General features: G+C 48.1%; 1 pseudogene; it reads left to right on the top strand.

Moving 5' to 3' along the window:
* The first annotated feature begins 964 nt into the window (after positions 1-964).
* On the top strand, positions 965-4805 carry LOC121813938 (annotated as a pseudogene).
* Positions 4806-5082: the final 277 nt, after the last annotated feature.

Below are 5082 nucleotides of genomic sequence, written 5' to 3'. Positions count from 1 at the left end.
AAAAAGGTTGAATTCCTCGTTTCAGTGGTTGAAATTGTTGTGTGCCTGTCCCCTGACGAGTGTGAAATTAAATAAAGAGGGAATTTGGAGCCACATAGAGATAGACGGGCATAATTGGGTGTATTACTCTGTGGTGTAAGCATAAAAATAATTTTTAAAAAAAGGGGAGAGAGAGTGTAAGGAGTGTGTGGCGGTGTGAATATGTCGGGTCTTGAATCTGACATACAAAGAGGAGAAATGCAGGGTGAGTGGAAAACTTTTAAAAAGCAGAAAGAGGAGTTGTTGCGGGCGCTGAAGGTCATGCGACCGGGGAGCGTGCCAGAGAAAAAATCAGAGGTTGCAGCTGTGGCAACAAAAATCAAGGAGTTGTGTGATAATGAAGGAGTGAGAGGATAATCACGAGGCTTGCTGGCAAAAGTGCTTCTGGGAATAGCACAGAAGTTCCAGGAGAAAGAGCAGGAGCTTAGTAAACAATTAGAGGAGGCCTCAGTTTGGGGGAGGTGGAAGTTTGGAAAACAGTTGCAGGAAGTGCAGGAGGAGAGAGCCCGCGTAAAGAGGTGGGCAGTGACATGCCAGGGGGTGGAGCATTGGATGAGGGAGCGAAAGGAGGAGCCAGAGAAGCTGATGCTGCCGGCTTCCCTGGTGAAGTCATCGCTCACTGGCTTTCCCCCTCCCTATCAGGCCCCCGCCCCCCTCTATCCTGTGCTGAGGGTAGAGCAGGGCTGTCTCTCTGGTGAAGAAGTCTCATGTGTGGGAGAAACATCTGGTGCATCGCCTGCAGAAAGCTCATGATGAGATGAGGTTATGACTAAAGATGAGGACACAGATAACATGAAAGAGCAATTGTTAAAATTACAGCTGGGCGAAGCGAGGGTGAGGGCAAATGATAGAAAAAAGGAGGACAAAATAGTAAAAGCAATGGTAGCTCAAGGTTACCAGCAAATGGGGACAGACGTAGATCCTAATGTATTGCCAGCTGACACACAGGGACCCGCGCAAGGAACAAATTGGGGTGGCCGTGGGGTCGGTAGAGGAAATTGGGGTTCACGTGGTGGTCAACGGGGAGGAGGCGGTGGCATGGGCAGACAAAGGGGTGCACTGAGAGGAGGTCCATATGTGCCAGGGACTGCGTGCTTCAACTGTGGTCAGACTGGACATTGGGCTTGAGAATGCCCTGAACCGCCTCAACAGTACAATATGCCACGTCCGGCCATAAGGGGGCACGGGCGTTGGTCGGCCCCAAACTCACAGATGGCTCCTCCAGGGCAGTATTCAGTGGAATACTGGCAGCAGGAACAATATTGACACACCCCGCAGAGAGGCCTGGGCATAGGGGGAGGGGCAGACCCCCTGGTGCCACTGAGGGTTCAAGGACGTAACCTGCCCTTTTTAGTGGACACAGGAGCAACATACTCCACCATTCGTACTGCTCCTGAAGACATCCCACTGTCCGACACCAGAATCAGTGTGATCGGCTTCTCTGGGGTACCTATGACCCTGCCAGTAACCGCCCCTTTAAAGACTGAACTAGGACGTCAGTCCTTATCACACTCATACATGGTTTCATCACAAGTTCCAGTTAATTTATTGGGCAGGGACCTGCTCATTAAGCTTGGAGCTACTATCATGTGTGGAGCTGATGGATTAACAGTGACTTTGAAAGATGGCACACGGCTGTCCTGTTTGCAATCAGGAATGAGGGGACAGTGGCTGTTATCGGAGGATTGTGAACGCACAGCACAGATTTACTGGGTGCGACTGACCACATCAGATGGAATTCTGGCACAGTACCAACTCTGGCGTCCCTGGATAATGTCCATGTCTGTTTATTCACCCCCGCGTGACCCCTACCACGTGACCTTGTTTTACGATCGCGAGCATACTGAGTGGTTTGAGGATCTATTTTTAATGAGTGTTTAGATGAGAAAGCGTGGGAGCTTAACTCTCAGGACATCTATGTTGGTTCAGCTGGAGTGGCAGCGTTTGTGGCGCTCCCTGAAGATAAAATGAGTTGGTATAGAATGGGAGATGAAGCGGTTCCCCACGTGTCTTTGGCAATACATGAGGGTCATCAAGCTAAAGAGTTAGGCCCAATGGTGAGAACAGCCATACGGGCCACAGATTGGCAACAAACACAACTCACTGATGTCTCATACTCACCCAGTTGTAAAATGTATCGAATTTCTGTGATGGCCACTGATCAGAGTGTTTTAGAACATAAACATCTAAAGCGAACACATGGCAGGGAGAAATCAGATCACGAGGAAGCCGTTAAAGGCCTAACAGAACTCCCTGACACTTTGTGGTCTAAAGGTCCCACTGATGTGGGTTTAACATCTTGCTCCCCCGTCACGTTTGAGTTAAAAGATGACACTCCTATTTGGCGTTCACAATACAGACACAGTCCAGAGGCAGAGAATGGGATTGCAGAAACAATTTCAGGGCTTCTGCGGGTGGGTGTGCTGGAGTCATCTTCCTCTGCATGGAATACTCCAATCCTCCCAGTTGAAAAGTCAGGCACGGGCAAGTATCGCATGGCACATGACCTTAGGGCAATTAACGCTGTCCTTAAGACACCAACAGTACCTGTACCAAATCCCTACACAGCTTTGACTAATTTATCTCCAGATCAGCGGTGGTTCACATGCATAGATTTGGCAAATGCTTTCTTTTGTCTCCCTCTGCATCCATCTTTGAGAGATATTTTTTCATTTACTTACAGGGGCCAGCAGCTGCGTTATACTCGGTTGCCTCAGGGCTTTGCCCTCTCACCTGGGATTTTTAATCAGGTACTTAAAAATGCTCTTTCTCCATGTGTATTGCCTGAAGGATCCAGTATGTGGACGACTTGCTGATTGCTGCTGAGACAGCTGATGCTTGCTTTCAAGCAACGATGACTGTGCTCCGTCAGCTGGCTAAGACAGGCTTCAAAGTAAGTAGAGACAAACTGCAACTCGTCAGAACTGAAGTCACATTTCTAGGTCGTGTGGTGGCGATGCAGACGGTGGGCATGTTGGCATCCCAGAGGGAAACAATTATGTCACACCCCCAGCCACGTACTGTTAAAGAAATGTTGTCATTTCTTGGGCTTACAGGTTACAGTAGACACTACATTCCTGACTATGTGGGCAAAACCAAACCGTTGCGGGATTTGGTGAAAGAACACGGCATGAGAGACCTCACAGCTAATCTGAACTGGACCACTGAAGCTGAAATGCGGTTCAATGAACTAAAACAGGCCCTGTCTCGTGCATCAGATTTGGCAATCCCCGATTATAACTCTGATTTCTTGGTTGATGTTTCTGAAGCAAATGGAGTGGTTAATGGTGTTTTGTTTCAGAAAAAAGGGGGAAGGAGACGAGTGCTGATGTATATCAGCATTGGCCTGGATAATATGGAAAAAAGACACCCCATGTGCACACAACATGCAGCGGGGGTAGCAAAAATAATTCAGAAAGTGGCCCACGTAGTGAGAGGGCACCCACTGAAAGTGCTAACAACACACAGTGTGGTGGCCTATGTGAACTCACAGGCATTCACAATGACTCCACTGAGACAACAGAGACTGACTAAGATTCTGGAGTCTCCAAACTTGACCTTCACACATGAAGGGATCAACATGGCAGACCAGATGGGAGGGGGGACACCTCATGACTGTGCACAAATAGTAGAGGTGGAGGAGAAAGTAAGGTCAGATCTGAGAGCAGAACCGGTGAATGAGGCAGATGATTATTTCACAGACGGATGTTGTTTTAGAGATCCGAGTGAAGGATTGAAAACAGGTTATGCAGTGGTGAAAGGAATCGGAAACCAGCTGCATGTGGAGAAATCAGGAACATTGGAAGGACCTCAATCAGCGCAGAGAGCAGAGCTTATTGCAGTGATAGAAGCTCTGAGACTAGGGAAAGGAAAAAGAATTAACATTTATACAGACTCAGCATATGTGTTTGGAGCAGCACATGTGGAACTGGGGCAATGGAGGAGGGCTGGATTTAGAACAGCCTCAAATAAACCAATCAAACACGAGGAGGAGATGAGACAGCTGGAGGACGCTCTGAAAGAACCTCTGGAGGTGGCCATCATAAAGTGTAAAGGGCATGACGAGTCTAACACTTGGTTGGCAAAAGGGAACAGAGCAGCTGACGGGGAAGCAAAACGGGTGGCAGGCTATCAGGAAGGAAAACAAATGGTAAGTATGGGGATGGAATGGGGAGACTTGCCAGCCCAACAGCGAGAGGATATCGAAAAGGCGCAAGAAGGAGCCTCGCCCGAGGAAAAGGCGGTGTGGCAGGAGAGAGGGGCCGTACAATCAGAAGGATTGTGGAGAGGACCCGACGGGCGGCCTGTACTCACAGCAGAAATGGCCCAGGAGAAAATTAAAGAAGCTCATGGGCTAGGACATGTAGGAGTAGCTCAAATGGAGAGGGACCTGTGTCATTGGTGGCATCCCTACATGAAGAATATGGTAAAGGAACACGTGAGAACATGCCTGATTTGTGGACAATACAATTCAAAGCCCACCGTGAAACCGGAAATGGGTAAGTTTCCTTTGCCAGAAAGACCAGGCTAGGAAATCGTGATTGATTACACTGACATGATAACTACCATTCGAGGGTTTAGATATCTGTTGGTGTGTGTGGATGCTCTGACCGGCTGGCCAGAGGCGTGGCCAACACGCAGAGAAGACAGTAAAACGGTGATCAAGTGTCTGGTGAATTATTATGTCCCCTGGCATGGATTTGCAGAGAAGGTAAGATCAGATAATGGCACTCATTTTAAAAATCGAGATCTCGCTGAGGGGGAATGTATGTTCCCCCTCATCTCTTTGCTCTTAAATGCTTTGCTTCTTTTATTGATTTTTATTGATTTTTATGCTGATTTTTCCCCTTTTTTCTGTATGAGCTTACCTGCGATAGCTTCTGGACACTTATAGATCATTAGGACTAAAGTGTTCTTAACAGAAACAGCAACATTTTTATAGTTACCTTATCCTCAGCGCTCCGTGTGTCTGTGGCCTAGACAAAGCTGAAGCCTGATTACAGCGTCTGGGCACCGAACAGCCTCAATAGCCTTGAAAGGTGC

The sequence above is a fragment of the Haplochromis burtoni genome, unplaced genomic scaffold (assembly GCF_018398535.1).
Source record: "Haplochromis burtoni strain Fernald_Lab_line unplaced genomic scaffold, NCSU_Asbu1 Contig_3686, whole genome shotgun sequence".
Lineage (NCBI taxonomy): Eukaryota > Metazoa > Chordata > Actinopteri > Cichliformes > Cichlidae > Haplochromis > Haplochromis burtoni.
The sequence above is the reverse complement of the archived record's forward strand: the minus strand, read 5'-3'. Positions and strand labels throughout refer to the sequence as shown.